Below are 20,728 nucleotides of genomic sequence, written 5' to 3' on the forward strand. Positions count from 1 at the left end.
AATGATGTCTAACTCATTCCACCATCATTGCTACCCCCTTTGCCCCCTCCCTTTTCCTCCCTCCCCTTTTCCCTATTTAAAGTTCCTCCATTCCTCCCATGTTCTCCCTCATTGACATTATGAGTCAGCATCCTCATATGGAAGAAAACATTCAGCATTTGGTTTTTTGGGATTGGCTTGCTTCCCTTAACATTATCTTCTCTAACTCCATCCATTTACCTGCAAATGCTGATTTTATACTCTTTAATGCTGAGTAATGTTCCATTGTGTATATATATCAAAGTTTCCCTACCCATTAATCTACTGAAGGGGCATCTAGTTGGTTCCACAGTTTAGCTATTGTGAACTTTGCTCCTATAAACATTGTTTTTAAGTCCTTTGGGTATAAACCAAGGAGTGGGACAGCTGGGTTAAATGGTGGTTCCATTTCATGTCTTCTGAGGAATCTCCATACTTCTGTCCATAGTGGTTGCACCAATTTGCAGTCCCATCAGTAATGTATGAGTGTGCCTTTTTCACCACATCCTCGACAACACTTATTGTTGTTTGTATTCTTAATAGCTGTCTTTGGCCCTTTTTGTTTTGTGCAGAGTCTTTGAAATCAAATTGCGGCAAGATCTTTAAGCTTGGGATGCTAACACCCCTTAAACTCCACCTGCTTCCACCTCATAACATTAACAGGACTCTACCCTTTTCCCAAATGACCATCCACAATCTATTCTTATGGTTTTTTTCACTTTCAGTTCTGAGAATTTCTCTACTAGGTATTTTCTAATTCTCAACACCCAAACCCATTCATTGTTCTTCTCAGATGTCCGGATGCCACAAACTTCCTATGCAAGCATGATTTAGAGTCTTCTGTAAACTCTTTCAAAGTGGATGAGAAAACCAATGGTGGTAGTATATTTGTAGGAAATAAATAGCAGCAAAATGAACTAATTGGGGAAATATGTCAAAAAAGGATTAATGGGACCAACCCTTGACAGAGTCCATTGAGGTTGGTGTGAAGCTAAGAGTTATGGCTATAGCTGTCTCCATAAGTCTTGGAAGGGGAAGAAGATTCCTTTAATGGCATAGGTGCCTGAAGGTAATCTCTGATCCGCAACTGACCCCAGTGTCCACATTAACATGGGATCAACTTGTAGATGAAGCCCCCTGAATAGGACAGCCACCATGACAGTTGTGGAGAGGACCAATTAGGGTCAAAAACGTCACCACTCAACGTGAAGCAGGAGTTGAACACCTGATTGGCAAAGAGTGCAGAAGGTGGTCCCCAGTTCTCCAGGCAAACATCAAACAGTGGTAAATGTGGAGACAGCACTGTTTACTTTCTCTGCTTGGAGATAACTCACTTTCTTGAGAGACCTCTCTGCTTGAGCTTTACTTTACTTTCACTCCAAGTGGGGGAGGCTTACTTTACTTTCTCTTGCATGGCTTTTAGCGTTTGACTTTAAATTTTCTTTCATCAGAACACAAGAACCAAGTTTGGAGTTTCAGTTCCCCACTGTCCTGTGACAATGATGTTGATAGTGATGGTGATGATGCCCATTTTGCAGATGATAAAACTGAAATTCAGAATTATGAATCTAAGTAGAATAATTAATTGAAATAGAGTACTTAGTTGAACTAATTAGTGCATGGGTTGGAAAACAAGGCCAGGTGCTGTGACACCAAATCCCACTCTTACCCCTCTATAGGCTTTCAGAAAAGTACAGCAAATCCTTAACACAAAGAAAACTTCCAGAAATAATGTTGACCTTTACTTCTCCATAAAATTGTTATCATTGTAATAAACAGGTCCTGCTAATGTCAGCATTCATCGCGTTAATTATTAGTGGTATTCTGATAGCTAATATTTTAATGGAACAAATGGGTTTCTTGATAGAACTATTCACTTTTACTAACTTTTTTTCGTGAAAATGTCAGTCCAGACAGAATATGAAGAAAGAAGTTTCAAGGCCTAACAGAGAAACCCAGCTTTGCAAAACCACTAGGAAATAGTGTATCTCAAAAGGATGCGTGCGTATGCCGGGTGCGGTCGCAGACACTTATAATCCTAGCAGCTCAGGAGGCTGAGGCAGGAGGATTGTGAGTTCAAAGTCAGCCTCAGCAGCAGTGAGGTGCTAAGCAACTCAGTGAGACCCTGTCTCTAAATAGAATGCAAAATAGGGCTGGGGATGTAGTTTAGTGATTGAGGTTCCCTGAATTCAATCCCCAGTAGCCCCCCTCCCCCCCAAAAAAAGATGCCTATGTTTTTCATATTTCACCCAGCAATCAATTTAGGTCTCATGGGATCTTACCCAATCAGAACCCTCAGGAGAAAATGTGCTTGGTTTCATGACCAAAATTAAAACTGTCTCCTTTACAATTTCAGATCTAAGGACAATGCTGTACTATGCTGTTTGGTTGGCAGTCTTTCTTTTTTTTTTCTTTTTCAGAGCTAGGGAGTAACCCAGGGCCTCCCACATGTTAAGCAAGAGCTATACCACTGAGCCACATACTCCCACCCACCTTTAACTTTCTATTTTGAGACAGACTCTTGCTAAATTGCCCAGGCTGGCCTTGAATTTGGGAGCCTCCTGCCTCAGCCTCTTGAGTAGCTGGGATTACAGATGTGTGCCATCATACCCTGGCTGGCTGTTAGTCTTGGTCCCTGCTTACTTCTAACACTTCCCCTGACCAGTCGCAAGAACTCCTCTTATTCCTTGCTTTGCTGCCTCCAATTTTCCTCAACCATGCAGCTAAGGAAGGCCTCAACTGAAGGTTCTAACACAGTGCTTCCCACACCTGATGTGCACTAGGTTTGGCTGCAGTGCTTGGTTAAAATACGGATATATCACTCTGATTCAGTTACCCAGGATGGACTTGGTGTGTAAAAGTGTTAAGAGATGACATTGATACAGTCAGCTCTGGAGACCACTATGTTACATCACTTCCCTCTCTCAGTCCCTAATCAGTCTTCTTAGCTCCTCACCTTGCCCTCCTGCTCTCAGTCCTGATTTATCTAGTGTACTCTGACATCTGTGGCGGTTATCATTTGGTTCCCCACAAAGCTGAAAGTTTTACGGGAAATCAAAACCCAAAGAACTTTGAACTGTCTTCAAAATGTACCTCTAATATTTATTATCAGAAACTTGCTTTATGACCCAAACGAAAAATAACCCAGACTGAAAAAGCTATATAATGGTCACAGTTGGGAATTATGTTTGAAACTACAAGGTGGAGATAAATGTTTAATTGGAATCCAAAGGTCTTTCTTCTCTCTGAGTGAGAGGGTAATGACGTTTGTAGTAATATCACAGATTACAATTACTATCTGATGATAAAAAGACTACTAACTGGCATGCTAGACCAAGGAAGGACTCACCATGGAATCTCCCCCTTAACTTTGATGTTGGAGATTCTCAGGGGTTCTTACCACTGAGCCACATACCTAGCCACCTCCCTCCCACTTTTTTTTTTATCATTTTTAAAATTTTGAACAGAGTCTCACTGAGTTGTGTAGGGTCTTGATAAATTACTGAGGCTGGCTTTGAACTTGTGGTCCTCCCAACTTATTCTCTTGAGCAACTGGGATTACAGGTGGGTACCACAATGCCTGGGTTGACCATGGCCTCTTAGAAAGAATAAATCAGTGGAGAGGCTGTAGTTAAAATCATGAGAATAGAGAGCATTACATAGTGGGGTTGGGTTATATTTTTTAGTTTGTAAAAATATTAAGAGTGTTCTATTGTTCTATTACAATGGAGTCTTATTTATTAAAATACTGCTTTCTGTCTATAGAGCCTTTGTCTCAGAGAACCACTATTCTATTGCTGTTTAAATTGCAACCTATTTAAATTGCAGTAGGAAGCTTGCATATAATATGCAAATTTCCTTTTCAAACTTAATATAGTAGGAATCACCTAAAGGACTTGTTTTAAAAATGTCACATCCAGCCAGGCACGGTGGCACACACCTGTAATCCTGGCTATTCCAGAGGCTGAGGCAGGAGGCTTGCAAATCCAAGGCCAAGCTGGGCAATTTAGCAAGTCTGTGCCTCAAAATTTAAAAATAAAAATAAAAAGGGCTGGGAGTGTAGCTCATTGGTAGAGCACCCTTGGGTTTAATCCCCAGTACTGAAAAAATATCCCCAGAATTTGCATCCAGCAGGCCCGACAAAGGACTGAGGAACAGGTATGTTTAATGGCACCTCAAGTGCTTACGTGGCAGTAGTCCGATGTTTGCAAAAGGGGAGTGGTACAGGGCTCCACCATAGCAATGTTGTCTAATATTGTCACCATGAGAGGGTGGAGGGGATCTGGAGGAGACCTCAACTTGGACCTCCCAGGTTCTTAACTCTGAGCAGAAAAGAATTTAAGGGTGAGTCAGGGTTTACCAATGAGAGAGAAAGCTTTATTAGAAAGCAAAAGGTAAAGGGACACACTCGGAGCAGGGCAATCTCAAGGGTCACTCCCTCCCAGGACTTAAGGTTGGGTTTTTATTAGGGAACATAATTAGGTAGAATATGTGTGATCCAAGGGGCTGGACTTCCCCTAGCATTGGGAAATATTGAGGAAGATCATGTTTCCCCATTAAGGGGTCTGCTCTGGTATGTAGATTTTAGCTTAACATCAATGTCTCTGGCAGGAAGGTGATCAGTGATCAACTGGGTGCTTGGGCTGAGGGTCAGGGTCTAATCAAATGTTAGCCTCTAGCCTTATGAGGAAAGGTTAGTGGTCTCTTTCCATCGAGGTCTTGATTTTGTCTTGCTACATGTCAGAAAACTTATTGGGAACTGGAAAGTTACATAGTAATTCATGGGTTGTTTAGTGCGTCATTACTTTCTGGTCCTTTTCTGTCCCCTAGTCTCTTTTGTCTAGCTTATAGGTTGTTGACAAATTGTTCATTCTGTATTTTCATAGGGATGTTTTTCCTTTAGAGATTTGCTGTTCTCTGTGTATCTCCATCTCAGTATGATTGCTTTTAAATCTAAATACATTTTTTCTAACTCCTTTCCTCCACAGTGATTCCTCTGAGAATCCATTAAAAAAAAAAAAAAGGACAGGAAAAGGAAAGTGTAATTCACTCAGATTTTTTTTTTATCCAGTAGCTTGGCTTCATTTTGAGATTATTCATAGTTTCTAAGCCAGAGGGAGTTGAAGAAAAATTTGAATAAAGAGGAGAAAGTAATTAAGAAGAGAACTCATTAGGTGGAAATCTGTGGTGAAACAAAACCTCTAAAACCACAAAGACACTTTCACTGCCCTGGAAGGCCGGGCATTGCTGGCAGAACTGGTGATATTTAATTTTAATCAAAACAAACTTGTCCACAATCTTGTTGGTCCCTTGGAAGTACATAAGATAAACATTGGACTCAGGACTCTGAGCTGAAGAAGTCCAAACACATGACCTGGGTACAAGTTTGGGGTGTTGTTGGTTTGTTTATTTGTTTATTTTAAAGCTAGGAGAGATAAAATTATCACTGGATTTTAGAGAAATTGTGGAAGGCTGATTGGAGGACATGAGATTCTTCTCCAGAATATAGAAAAGTAGAACCTTCCAGACAGTGTAAATAGTTTGAGGAAATGACTAGGGCAAAGAATATGTGGAATGAGGAACAGTAAAAATGTGAGCTTTTAGGAATTAAAGGTGAGTTGAAGTAAACAGGCATACACCCCAATGTCTCTGTTCACATCCACAGCAGATGTTGATTCCAGAGCATTCCTACTGCTTAGAATCCTTCACAAGAGTATACAGAATGCTTCTTCCATTTGATGAAAGTTGACATAGTATGTGATCTCAATCTACTGACTAAATAAAAATAAATTGCATAGGTAGCAGGTGTTCCAAATCTGAATGTTATGTATATATCTCTGGGCTTAGAGATGCACTGAGGTCATTACCTTTTAAAAATACAATAGTAAAAATCAATATACACAAATACGTAAATGCATATATATGTATCAAAATATACATAGAACTGCTGCTGCTGCTGCCATTTAAATGTGTGTGTGTGTATGTGTGTGTGTGTTTGTGTGTGTGTGTGTATCATTGAAGATAGAAAACTACACAAGTAAGAAGATATTCTTTACAGAAAATTACTTTTTAAATGAAAAACAATGCTTTGGAGAAAAAGTAAATAAATCAGTATACCCAATCAAACTCAGTTTAGTGAATCTATCAAAATGGAAAACTACACTAAAGTTTAAAAGACCCCCCAAAGAAAAAGCTCTTCCAGGGCCTAGACTGTATCTTATGAATTCTTCCAGTGCTTTATAACTTTGCCCAGCACTGGATGCATGTTTGTCGTGTTGAATAGTTTGGAATAAAGATAAAATTTACTATGTTTGATGTAGATAAAAAAAAAGTACCACTAAGTAAGTTTTGAGAATACAAATTTGATATAAATCCTGGAATGGGCATATGCTTAATGAAACAGAGAGAAAACCTGAATAAACTCACTAGCTTCACTTGCTTTTATCAGCATTTTTAGAAGCCACATATCTAAGCAGACTATCTTTTGGCTTTGCAATAGATAACGCTGCTGATATGGGTCATGATGGTATTGGCTGCCTATGTCATTTTTCAAGAATTTGGAGGCCACATTCATCATCCCACACTGTTTGAAACCACTAATCCTTCACTTGGGCTTGTGTAGCTGTCCAGTGGGTGATTTTTGATATCAGACGGCCAGAAACTTCACCTTCAGATCCCTCTACGGCTGCCATTTTCTGAACAAGTGTCCTGTGAAGAGCCATGAAGTTTGACTATGCACGTAAGGACCACTGAACACTTCACTTTCCTTACCTTTCATTCACCTTTCCCCATGCCTCAGACCATCCTGTTTCTCTACTCCACAAATACCCCTAAGCCCTAACCTCCTGGAGGCAGATTTGAGACTTGCGTCTCTTGTCCCTCATGTTTGTCCACCTCCTGTATAAACACTTTCTATTTGGAAAATTCATTTCAGTGGATGGTATACTGGACAGTGGGAAAAAAGGGCCTGGTCAGTGACTGCAACTGCTATGTATGAAAATTATATCTATTGTAGCATATATTGTTTATCTGCTAATTCAATTAACTCAATTCCTAATCTAACACAGGGATTCAAATCATCTACTTTTTTTTTTTTTTAAACTAGGATTGAATCCAGGGGTGCTTTACTGAGCTACATCCCCAGCCCTTTTTATTTTTTATTTCGAGACGGGATTTCAGTAAACTGCTTAAGTCCTCACTAAGTTGCCGTGGCTGGCCTTGAACTTGAGATTCTTATGTCTCAGCCTCCTGACTCTTTTGGATTACCGGTATGCACTACCAGGCCTGGCTCACCTACATTTAAATCCCTAAATTCCCTTACTTCAAATAAAATGTTTAGAAGTATATTTTGAAAACACACTGGGGTATATGTGTATGTGGATATATATGTGTGTTTGTTTATAGATTTTCGCGCTTCTACATATAGATTTACACTGAACAATGATATAGATCAGTGGTCTTTTTTTTTTTCTGCTTCACAACTTTTCATTTCTCTGATTAGATCAGTGGTTCTTAAATTATAACAAGCACAGGACTCATCTACATATCCTTTTAAAATGTAGGTTCCAGCTTAGTAGATCCATACTGGGACCTGGGTTTTGCCTTCCAATTATCAGCATCTATGATGCTGATCCCTGTCCACCTTTTGACTAGCCAAGGATGAGATCATGATTAGAAACAGTGGAGACAAATGAACCTGGCTTCAAATCTACTTTTACATTCTGTGTTTTCTTGGACAAGTAAACTGACTTCTCTGAGCCTCAGTTTTGACACTTTTTTGACACTTTTAAAGTGTCAGTTTTGACACTTTAAAATAATACACCGTGTCTCACTGAGTTATTGAATTAATGATAAGATATGTCAATGAACTACATCTATTAAGCATAATGTTTTCTCAGTGACCTGATGCCACCGTGCCTATGTTAAACTAAATGTCGCTAAATAGCAGGGCGTAGGCTTGATTTAATCAAATGGACAATTGCCTGGAAACCCACTGCCCAGAACAAGGCCAAGTGGTGGGGGACAGATGACCAATGGGTTAGGTATCAGAAGGCTTGGATTTTAGCCCTTGGAAGAAAGGGAACGAATCAGAAAATAAGTTACATGTCCAGAGTGACAAAATAGCAGGGCTGGGATTCAAACTGGGAGAGATTCTAATCCAGTTTCCTACCAGATATATAAACCCTGACTCCAGTAGGCCTGACCAGCGGTCTCCATGAGGAATGAAACTGAACACATTATTTCTTAGTTCTAAAATGTTCACAATGCAAGTCCGGGAACTCAGGACCCACATGTGAGACCAGGGTCCCCATAGATTTGTTCACATTCAGTTCTGAACTTCCTCTCGTGTGTATGTAAGTTCCTGCAAGGTCCACCACCTCCACCCCTTCCTTTTTTCTCTTCCCTCTGCTTATTGCTCCTGTGTGCACAGTCTAACCCGACCAGTTCTGTACCTTTCTTCTCCCAGCCCCTCCCCTTCCTTTCTTTTCCTTTCCTTCTCTTTTTTCTCTTTCTTTCTCTCTCTCTCTCTCTCTCTCCCACTCTCTCTCTCCCCCCACTTCATTTCTTGCTGGGATTGAACCCAGGGCCTCACATGTCAGGCAAATAGTGTTCTACTGCTGAGGTGCAGCTCGAGCCCACATTTTTCTATTTCAGTTGAAGTGTAACATACAAACAGTGAAGTACAGAGATCATATGATGCCCCAAGTTTCTCCAAGGGAGCACTTCTTGTGACTTGACCATGACCTGATTCAAGAGCGAGGACCTGGCTAGCACTCCAGGAGCTTCCCCCACTGACAGAGCCATCGTCATAACCCTCCACTAAAAGTGACTGCTACCCTGTCTTCTAACACAGGAGGCTGGTTTGCCTGTTTGAACCTTGTGTTTATTGAATTCTGGATTAATTCTAGGTTGTTTATGCTTTTGTTTCTGGCTTCTTCTGCTTGAAATTTGGATTGTGAGATTCAGCCACACTGGGTTTAGCACTAATTCATTTCAGGTGAACTAAAGCCAAAGTCTCTGCTCTTACATTCTACCAAGTCCTCTGTCTTTTGGAAGGAGTTTTATCCTCAATTTGCATCCAAAGATTCAGCCAAGTATGGATCAAAAATATTCTGTTTAAAAAAAACTGGACTTGTACAGATTTTTTTTTCCTTGACATAATTTCCTAGACAACACAACTATGTACCTAGCATTTACATTGTATTAGACAATAAAATAACCTAGGAGAGTGTGAGCGAATATAATTTAGATAAGGATCCTCAGTTTGTTTGTTTTTTTAATATCCATGGAGATCCTGGGACCAATGCACACAGATAGTGAGGGGTGAATGTGGTATTTATTAACTACCCAGTCCTTGAACTGAAGTCTCTTTCTCTTAACCAGTCTGAGTTGTCCTGATTGATTCAGGTAAAAACAGACAAATAACTCTTCACTTTCGGATTCTCAAGACGCTGAATTTCCCCTGTTCCCATCTCCTCATTTCCTTCTTGTTCCTCTCTTTCAGGCATTCAGTGTCCTACCAGATAATTTCATGAGTCACATTAACCCATTCTATTCTCATTAGGGCTCTTAATCTAATTTCTAGAACAAGAAACTCAAGTCAAGTCAATGGAGAAGGGCCTGTGCTTTGTCATCTGTTAGGCCATCGCTGAGGAAAGGGCCCCTTCTGTTTGTACAGTGGGAATGGAAAGGAGAGTAGTCACCTGCCCTATTTGGGTTCAGGCTCCCGCATCCCTGTAGCCTCGAGCTCCCCCAGGCCCCATCAGACTCTGCTTCTTTCAATGATTGCTCCCCTCCTCGAGCTTCTCTGAAGCTGGAACCACTAGCTGGGATTTTGATCCTGGGATTGAGTCCTATCTAAGTCTAGTTCTCTCCTTCACTCCCCCAGAACCTATGGGTGTCAGAGTCCAGCAGTAGGATTCTGCCTAAAGTACCAACGCCATTTCTGAAATCTTAATCAAAACAATGCATTATTCATTATTTCCTGTTATAGGGAGACTTATGCATAGTGGTAGGTATGGCAATTCCTAATTTAAGCTCAACATTTCTATAAATAAAATCTACTACAAACCATTTTTCTTCATATTAAAAATGGTGTTTAGATCTGATAATGCTTAAATTAGGAGGCTTCTCAGCAATATGTCTTTTTGAGAGTACAAGACTGGATATTTTTCTGACACCAGCAAAGTTCAGTTATTCTTTTTTCATCAAGAAAGTAAAAGTTTGGGAGGCTGAAGCAGGAGGATCGTGAGTTCAAAGCCAGCCTCAGCAAAAGTGAGATGCTAAGCAACTCTGTCTCTAAATAAAATACAAAATAGGGCTGAGGATGTGGCTCAGTGGTTTAGTGGTTGAGTGCCCCTGAGTTCAATCTCTGGTATCAAAAAATAAAATAAAATAAAATAAGAAAGTAAAAGGGATGGAGTATTATATACACAGTGCAGTATTACTCAGCCATAAAGAAGAATGACTTTCTTCTTTATGGCTGAGTAAATGGATAGATCTGGAGACTATCATGCTAAGTGAAATAAGCCAACCCCCCAAAGCTGAAAGTTGAATGGTTTTGCTGGTATGTGGAAGCTAACCCACAATAAAGGGGGAGAGGAGAACCATAGTGAATCCCACCATTGTGTACCTCTAGAAAATGGGGTCCTAACTAGAATAAGATCTATTACGTTTGTATAAAATTATATCAAAATGGATTCTACTGTCATGTATAACTAAAAAAGAGCCAATTTTTTAAAAAGAAAGTAAAAGGAACTTGGCTCAGTAAATCATGTAATCTGGGTTTGTGGGAGAAGAGATAAAGAGCAGATGATAAGCTGGGTCCTTGGAAGCCTCCAGGGTCATTTCACCATAGCTCCCCTCTCTCATGACCTAACTTATTAAGCTTCTTATCTACCTTTATTATTATCTAAATTATTCCATAATTTGTGAGATGGGTGGCAGGTATACATGGTCCTGGGGGAAGATGCAATTTCACCCCAAACCATTCAGGTCTGTCCTCTGAAGCTCCTCACAACATGACTTGCTGTATTTTCTCAGTCCTTTTGATTTCCGCTTCTTTATACTATCTGGCCATCACTCTGAAAGCATTCCTTTTTTTGTTGCAACTGCTGTCTGTCCCTGCTTCCTGTCTCCTCCTCCTTCTTTTTTTTTAAGAGGCTTTTATTTATTTATTTATTTTTTAGTTGTAGTTGGACACAATATCTTTATTCATTTCTATGTGGTGCTGAGGATTGAACCCAGTGCCTCAGACATGCGAGGCAGGAGCTCTACCTCTGAGCTACGGCCCCAGCCCTCCTGTCTCCTTCTTTACCTTTCTCAAAAACTACCTCCTCCATGAAGCCTTTTCTAATCCTCCAAGCTGGATTTGCCTCTCCTTTGCTGAAAATTTTCCAGGCGTGGTGAAGCATCCACTAGATTGCAGGGGAAGTCACTGGGCTCTAATTATGGCACTGATGCTTGGCTAGCTCTCAGTGGAGAGCATCTTCACTTCCTTCTTCCCAGGGTCATTAAAAGAACAACAGGAAGCTGTGAGAACATCTATATGAAATTTAGATAGATGTATTCTAAGCACTTAGATGCTTTTCTCCTTGACTCATTTGTAGGATTGTCAGAGGGCAAATAACTGAACCTCAGTCATTGTCATGTCTTGTAAGGACAGTGTCCTGCAGATAGCCTAAAAAATATTAAGTGCTCAGTACCAGCTTATTTATTCACTCATACAAGTTTTTAAACAGGAGTGATTTTCAACCAGAGTTGGTGTTGCCCCCAAGGAAATATTTGGCAATGTCTGGTGATAGGTTTAGTTACCACAGTGTGGGGTAGTGGGATGGGGTAGAACTGCTGTTGACATCTAGTGAGCAGAGGCCAGGAATGCTGCTAAGCATCCCATACTGTCTGGGACAGCTGGCCTTCTCCAATTCCCAACAGGGAATGTTTGGCCCAGTAGTGTAGAGGCTGAAAAACTCTAATTCATACCCTCATTTTGTTCTTAAGTTTTGAGCAGTTTATAGTCTAATGTATATAATAAAATACAAAATAAAAAATGAAGAAACCAGGCACAGGGAAAATAAAGCCTGGAGCAAGTTTAATGAATTGCTTTAAGGTTCCAAAGCAGGTTGCAAATTAGACTCTCAGCTTCCTATCAGGCAAAGCAAAGAGGGAACACAAAGGTTTAGAAGATTGGCCATATCTATAAAATAGGAAAAAAACTGAAACCTTTGGAAATAGCTCATCAAAAAGGAGACAATTTATGACATAGAGTGGTCAAAGTACTTAACAGTATCTCTGCAATAAGTAAAACAGACATTTCCTAATAAAGCCTTGAAGACCAAGCAGTGATTTTACAGTCACTAAAGCAGGCACTGTGGCACACTCCTATAGTCCCAGCAACTTGGGAGGCTGAGGCAGAGGGTCACTTGACTCCATGAGTTCAGGGCCAGGCCAGGCAACACAGTGAGACCTTGTCTCTTAAAAAAGAAAGAAAGAAAAAATAAATTTTAAATACTTATCAGATCATAAATGATCTATGAAAAGCCAAAATGATCCCATGCAAGTATTTAACTCTGATGATATGGGATGCTTCAAAACTATAAGTAAAAACAAAAATTAGCTTGATTAGAGGATGCATATTCTTTGACATTCCTGCTGGAATAGAATTTTCACCAGTTTAGATTTCTTTTTCTTTCTTTCTGTCTTTTTTTTTTTTTTAAACCAGAGATTGAACCCAGGGTGGGGAGGGGTTAACCACTTCTCTTTTGGTATCTAGAGCTCAGAATCATTATTGAATTAGTTGACATGTCTCTACTATGACTCTTGTGGAGGTGTGAAAAGGCAGCATTTGGGGCTGGGGATGTGGCTCAAGCGGTAGCGCGCTCGCCTGGCATGCGTGCGGCCCGGGTTCGATCCTCAGCACTACATACAAACAAAGATGTTATGTCCGCCAATAACTAAAAAATAAATATTAAAAAAAAGAAAAGGCAGCATCTAAGAACATCAAGAGTCTGATCTGAGTTCATATAGATCACTCTGCTGTATAGCAGTCAGCCAGGTGGGTGGGGAAGGAAATGAAGGGGGAGGACATCAGACATGTATCAAAGAGAGTCCAAGGTCACAGGACAGGGAACCAGCGGGAATCTTATCAAAACAGAGGAACATCTGGAACTGAGAACTAGTATGCCAAAATTCCCCCAGCTGTATGTAGTTAATTATAAACTCTAAAAGAAAGAAATGATTGTTTCAAGATCATGTCACACCCACCTCTTGTGACCAGGTCATCATAACCCTCCCCTGGTATCTAGGTCATCAGGACCCTCACAAAGGAAATCTGCTGAGGGCTATATGAAAGATAATAAACCTCTTAATGGGGGATATGTGAAACTAAGGCAAGAACAAAGGAACCCCAAACCCTTAGAAACCCCAGACTCTAAGAGCCAAGCCTTTCTCTCCTGAGGCAGTCTATGGGGTGCCTTATTGAACCTTACCCTAATTTCTCAATTTTCTCATAAACCCCAACTATATTCTGTATGACTCACTTGAAAGTCTTCCTGCAGGATCATGGAACCCCTGTGGCTGCTTGGGTTCTGCAACAATCCCACAACTTAATCCTTTCTGCAGAATCAAGGGCTGAAATACTGGTAGTTGAGTGAATGAATTTTTGGTATATCTTAAAAGTTTCAACTTCTACAACTTCCATGCAGATATCCCGAAAGCTCTCAACTAAAATCAAATTCCTTGCTTAAGCAACTCTTTATTTCCATCAGACTCCTGTCTTGCCTTTTTAGATTCTATTTCTCTCTTCACTTATTTCAATTATTTGCGGAGATCAGCAGGGAGAAATCCCAAAAGGCAAAGAGGGAATGCCCAGCTTCTGCATTTGCAGAGAACTCAGCTTCAGCCATGCTTAATGTATCTGCTAGCGGGTCATGTTCACAGAAGATCAGTAGTTTAACTGTCTCAGATCTAACATCTTGGCTAAAAGAATCAGAAGAACCATGAAATGTAGCACTGTGCCTTAAACCTTGCTATGACTTCAAATTTGAATTGACATTGTCTGACCCAGGTGGGCTGAAGTTTACTTGGTCAGTCCATTTAACTAATAATAGCTACTTTAGTACAAAATATCTCAACGAGATTTGGGCCATGTGTTTTTGTTTTTAACTTTTTTAGTGAGCAGCCAACTTTGGTAAATGACTTAAAATTTAGTTTGGTAATGGGAAAGTGAAAGGTTTCTGTCAAAATGTCATAATTTATAAGGGGGTCCATGAAAGAGGTCTAAGATAATGCTGGTCCTTAGACATAAAACTAGTGGTTAAAAACTTACAGAATGTTGAATTTGAGGAGTGCCTGTAATGAGAAACTTGAACAAGTCACATTCAATATTTTATAAGAAGACAACAAAACCATTTCATTGACTCCTCTAGTCAATATAAATGGGTCTCAAAACTTAAATAAAAATGTGATTTCCTTGTGGTTATGAAATTCTTAAATGTGGATAAATTGAATTCAGGAAGAAGGCATCAGCTTATGAATACTTGATTATGAAATAGTTCTTTTTTCTAAAAGCCTCCAGGTGTGTCCTTCCAAAACAAGGCCCATGGGCTAAACGGGACAACTATTAAGTGCACGTACACTTGTCTCTGTCTTCACTTCTGGAAGGAAAACCCAGGTGAGTTTCCATGCAGCATTAAGGACTAGTTTAATAGGATGATGGCTACGCCCTCAGGCCTGCCTTGTCCTCTGGCCTCCTCTGAACTTTGCCACTGCAGTCACCAGCTCTCAGGGGTGTCCTTAGGATTGGATTTCCCAGGAAGCAAATTAAGCTCATCCTTAGAGTGCCAATAAAGCTGGGGCAAAGTCAAATAGAATATAGGGAAACAGTTTAGTTTATTTGTTCTCAAATATCATCCTTAGGAGAAAGAATTGCATTTTACTGGACTTCTTTAAAATTATTTACACAAGGAGGGGCATGAGTGGGTAGCTGGCCATACAGTTTTCAACACGTTCCAGGGCTCTAAAGATGTCTGTCTGGTACTGGTCATCTTTTAAGGTCAGCTAGTTTCAGGTCTCTAGTTTTTACTGAGCGTGAGGCCATTCAACTTTTTCTCCTACCATAATGTCGTAGTGCTCGAAGCAGAGTAGATACTCAATCTGTGTTTTTAACAATCAGGGGAATATACAAATGTATGAAAACAGAACTGTAAGTCTCACATCCACAATTTTGGTATATAAAGACTGAACACCCGGACATTAGAAATACCACCCCACCCTTTCTCCATCCTGCCCCCAAGCCTTTAACCAACCATCTGAAGAGTTGTCATTTGCCCAAATGGCCTAGAAGAGGGAGAAAACACAGCTTCTCTTTTGTCCTTTCTTTAAATCATCCAAGAGAGAAGGAACAATCATTCCCTCTGCTGTAAAAACACGGAGAGCCACTTCAGTTATATTGCCACAAAAAGAAAGCAACAACTCAGGAAAATAACAATTTCAAAAATTGTTTTTGACATTTAGAGTTACCTTCTGACAATCAAATAATGATGAACCTCAACATGACTGCAATAGACATTGTGTCTCCACCCTAAGCAAAACCAGCAAATCTTGAACCCAATTACAAAAGAAGAAATAAAACTTTTAGAAGAAATTTGGAACATTCTGTTTAGACCCATCAGTTTTACTGGTGATACAATGATCTCTTCTTTACTGATTAAGAAAAAAATTATGAATCATAGGAAAAAAATAAATGATCTTCTAGTAGTATTGTTCTTTCTTTCTTTCTTTCTTTTTTTGTCATGCTGAGGATGGAATCTAGGGCTTCACTCATGCTAGGCAAATGCTCTGACACTTGGTTACACTCTCAGCTCTTAGTAGCAAAAGAAAAAAGTATGATACTACAAGCTCTTAGGAATCACTACCACCAAATTTAATTTAAAAGACAATTTCATATTGCAGATGTAGGTTTTTAAGAGTAACCTATGCAAATAGTTAACATTTACCACTCATTTCCTCCTGGCTTGTCTCAGTTGTATAGTAAGATTTTACAGACTTTACATTTTTTGTTTTGGTTTAGATTTTGATTTGGGTTTGGTGCTACAGATTGAATCCAGGGCCTCAAGTATGCTAAGTACATACTCTACCACTGAGCTACACCTCCAGCAAGAATTCTTTTTTCCTTTCTGTTGAAAGAAGATAGAAGAGAAAGACAACAGGGTTGCAACACTGAAAGATATTCTGTGTTGCAAAAATACCTACCACCGCTGGGCTAACTACAGTGGACCACAGCCTATGACAATCAGAAGCTTAGCAGAACACAGAACACTGTTCTTGCAAGGAGATTGCGGGTGGAGGAATGAGGAAGAGTGGAGAAAAAACATCTTGCCGTTCTTCACTAACTTGGGGGAGGGGTGCCAATGTTTTTATATTTAAGAAAGTAGACTCAGCATTCAATCTCATTGCATTTATTTTTTTGTGACATTTTCCAGATAACATTCTTCACTAGGACAGATTGGAAAACTCACATTGGATGAAGGTCCAAGGCTTGTTTATTTTTTTCAGATTCTTAAAATTTCATTACCTCCTAATAAAGTACTCTAATGGTAGACTGCTTTCCTAGCATATGCTGGGCCTTGGGTTTGATTTCCAGCACTGCAAAACATAAAATTAAAAAGCAGCATATGATTTCCATGTGGGCTAGTGAGGCCTAAACTAGCCAAGCTTGAGGTTCATTAAAAATAATAACAATTTTTAAAAAGCTTCTGGAAACTTGTTTAGAAATAAGAATTGGGCAGCCAGCCTTAAATCTCAAAAAATTTTGAGACATTCAATATTCCTTCTTGCCACTGCAGGGTAGAAATGTGTGATGCATTTCCTTACTCATCCTAAGGGTCACAGCTGACACTCAGCTCTAACAAAAGACAGGCCACACAAGAAAAGCATAATGAATTTGTTTAATAAAGCCTTATGCAGGATTGGGGCTTCAGAAATGAAGACCTAAAGATCCTGGGAACACTGTTTTTATGCTTAGGGTTGAGGAAGAATGAGGGCTCTGTGGAAATGTGATGGGACAAAGGATATGACCGAATGGAAATGGACAGAGGGGGAAATGAGGCAAGGCTCATCTGTCCAGATTCTTCCTGGGCTCTGTGCAGCATTCCTTCCTGCTGGGTATATAGGACAGGACAGGACCCCTCTGGAATGAGTCTTTAGGAGAGAAGGCAGAAGGGAGAGAGTGACTTTCCTAGGTTTTATGGCTTGCTCTGGAGCAGAGAGGTTTAGTTTTAATGACTTGCCATGGGAAAGAGAAATTCTGGTTTCTATCAATTGCTTCAGGGAAGAAGGAGGGCAAGAGATACGAAGGCAAGACAAAGTCAGAGAGACCTTGCTCCTGAGGCTTTCCAGATTCTTTCAGTTCAGAGTACTTGGGATGTTTTAGGATTTCATGTCCTGAACCCTAATGCCTGGTTATTTGGCTATTCCAAGCTAAAGAGCTGGAAGGCTAGACAAGGGGAGATGCTCAAGGATTGGGGGCAAAGCAGGCACATGGTCATGGCATTTTGGAACCATTGGTCTGGGGTCAGTGCAGAGCCTGCATTCTAGAAGGTAAAACTGACATCATGGAGGCCTGAAGGAACAATTTCATAGCAAGTGAAGGTTGCAGAGGGCCTGAGGCCAGATAGAAGGCAGGGGGATGGAATAACAGAAAATCTCAGTAGGTAAAATTGGAAGTTCTAAGGAATCAGGTGGAGGGGTGAGATGGGAAATGAATCACATTATGAATCATTAGGTAGGCACACACACACATTATACTGTATTTAAATACCTTGATTATACTGTATTTAAATAACTTGATTGTTTCCAGCACTGCTGACTAAAAATCTATTAGTTTAGCAGAGGTTAAAATGTCCTTCATTCCTATAGGTGTGAGTCTTAGGAGTTGTATTTCCTTTCATGATGCCTGAATATAAAAATTGAATGACTCACTTGACGAAAACCCTGCTTTATGTTCTTCCTGGCCAGAAGTGTGCTGAGAGGCTTGTTCCTGGACTTGGCAGATGAAGTGGGAAGGGATATCCTGGTGCTGACTTATTCAGAGAGGCATTTGAGCCATCTATTACCATTCACACGTATCATTGGATAGAAAAGTCAGTATCAGCATAATAAATGCTATGTGTAGGCTAGTGTGTAAATAATAATCACTCCATATCTAGGTCACTAAATCAAAAAGATATGAGGCCCCATTTCTGTCCTGGAAGAGCTCACGACCTTGGAGGCAAGACAAACCACCAAGCCTGGATCTTATGAAGCAAGAGGTCTTCACATTCTAGGCCACTTCCTGTGTGGATCTTTGATAGTTCTTTTAATAAATAACTTTGATTATTGAGTACCCAGTATGTGCTGTGCACAAATAAGTTCATTTTGATGAATGTATTTATATATAGCTTTACCAATTGACATAGAAAAAATCAGTGTTTATTATTATTATTATGATAAAGATCAAGAAATTGAGCCCAGAGAAATTAAGTAACTTACCTGTGATATTGTGAAACACGTATTTAGTATTTACCCTATTTGCTGGTATCCTGAAGTCCTCAGAATCTCCAGAATGATAAGTATGTTTTTGTGTGAACTAATAAGATGACTGGTGGCCAACAGCCTCTAGGTAGCTTCAGGATAGGATCTGGTCACAAGATAGACCAAGGCATGATCAGCAAGTTGGAATCTTTTAGTTCTCCCCACCCAGCCCAATTTCTAGGAAGGGGAGAGAGTCTGAAGGTTGAATTGATCACCAAACATCAATAATTTAGCCAATTATGCCTATCTAATGAAGCTTGTATATATATATATATATAAAAGGACTGGATCCAGACAGCTTTCAGATAGCTGAATGTCTGAACAGTGGTGTGCCCCAGGGAAAGCACAAAGCTCCATACTCCTGCCCACATACCCCTGCCCACATACCTTGCCCTATGCATCTCTTTATTATTCCTCATTGTCCTTTGGAATACCCTTTATAATAGGCTAATAAACATGAGTGTTTTCTTGAGTGCTATGAATCTTCCTAGGAAATGAATCAAACTCAAGGGGGGGTCCAAGGGAGTCCCAAGTGATAGCTGATGAGTCAACAGCACAAGCCATGCCTGCACCTACAACTGGCCTCTGAAATGGAGAGAGAGCCTTGGGACCAAGCCCTCAACCTGTGGGATCCAATGCTACTGTTATGTAGACAGTATCAGAACTGGACTGGTTAAGGGGACATGCAGCTGGTATCTGCTGCAGAATCTGGTGCCAGGATTGATTGACTGCCTGATATATGGAGAAAAAGCCCCATACAACTGGTGCTTAAGTGTTGTGATGACTTGTGTATTGAGTGGCCAGTGCCCAGCGGCCCTAAGTGGGTAATTTAGGAAGGGGGAAATTTGAGCCAGGCCTACCTGACATAAAAGCCCATTCTTTTACCCTATTCTCAAATACAAAATGGTGGTCACAGCTTCAACCTCATGGGTCTGCCCTGAGGACAGAGTGAGCACCAGGACAGAGAGCCTGGAAACAAAGAAGCGATGTGCTAGTCATGTTTTCTTCCTCTGCTGTCACACCTCAGGCCCCCCTCAGAATATGCGTCTGATTTTAGGTTTTCCAGAGTGTCTTGGGCATCCCTCTTCTCCACAGTAGTATATCTCACCTGCCTGCCTCCCCAGCGAGGCAAGGTAAAGACATGAAATTTTGCCATTATGGAGTTCAGATAACTCTAGTGTAGGGGCCCAGACAAAGGCATGAGAAGGATTCAGGATCCCATGGGATGGCATTAAAGTACCTTTGGAGTTGTGGTCTAAGCCATCCACACAAGAGGAAAATAATGCAGTAATCATTTAGGGAACAACTGAATTCTATCAAAAAAGAGGTTCTAGGTTTGGGGATTTATCCATTTTATCATTTACCTCATCTAGCTGCATTAAAGGGATCCATCAGGTCATCTGTAATTAGAATAAAATCAACCCGAAGACTTCATGTTCTAGTCGCTGATTATTTTGTTCATTCATTTACCAGATAAACATTGGGCAGGTGCTGCACATCAGGCCTGTGTGAGGCAGGAGGGATTCAATGGTAACAAGCATGTTTCCTGCTCTGAAGACACCCATCCTATTCATTCTGATAAAGGAGAAAGACAAAAGAAAACCCATCTGGACATAAAACCCAACTAAACATACAAGTGGGTAAATGGCTGCATGTTGTTCTAAAGGCTTCAAAGGAAGCCATCAAGGGTTGACATTTGAACTCTACCTTCAGGTGGGCAGGAAAGACCCCCCATGAAGGAGAGACCCAAAGGACAGACCCAAAGGACAGACCCAAAGGAGACTCAAAGGAGAGACTCAAAGGAAGAACAAGTGCTGACTGCAGGTGTGTGGGGGAGAGCACTGGATAGAGGGCAAAACCCAGCATGAGCTCAGCAGATTAAAGGAACTGAGAGGGGACTCCCCTGCCTTGCCTGATGAGCAATAAGCATTTTCTTTTTCTTTCTTTCTTTTTAAAATTTTTGGTTCTTTTCAGTTATCCATGACAGTAGAATCCATTTTGACATAATTATACAAGCATGGCGTATATATTGTTCTAATTCAGTCCCCAGTACCTTGCCTTCCCTTTCCCTCCCCCCACCCTCAGCTTCCTTCCCTCTACTGACCTTTCTGCCATTTACCCATAATTAGTTTTTTTTAAT

At 40.4% G+C, this 20,728-nt stretch overlaps 1 protein-coding gene across 16 annotated transcripts in view; it reads right to left on the reverse strand.

Moving 5' to 3' along the window:
- Positions 1-691: 691 nt before the first annotated feature.
- The window catches only part of Coq2 (coenzyme Q2, polyprenyltransferase), an 81,103-nt gene continuing 61,066 nt past the window's right edge, over positions 692-20,728 (reverse strand). For 5 of the 16 annotated variants that reach the window (XM_078021517.1, XM_078021505.1, XM_078021506.1 and 2 more), the window contains one exon: positions 692-20,163. The gene's annotated coding sequence lies outside the window, so the exon portion shown is untranslated. The remainder of the gene's footprint in view (positions 20,164-20,728) is intronic. The other 11 variants (XM_078021510.1, XM_078021508.1, XM_078021504.1 and 8 more) reach the window with 11 other exon arrangements.

The sequence above is a fragment of the Ictidomys tridecemlineatus genome, chromosome 9 (genome assembly GCF_052094955.1).
Source record: "Ictidomys tridecemlineatus isolate mIctTri1 chromosome 9, mIctTri1.hap1, whole genome shotgun sequence".
Lineage (NCBI taxonomy): Eukaryota > Metazoa > Chordata > Mammalia > Rodentia > Sciuridae > Ictidomys > Ictidomys tridecemlineatus.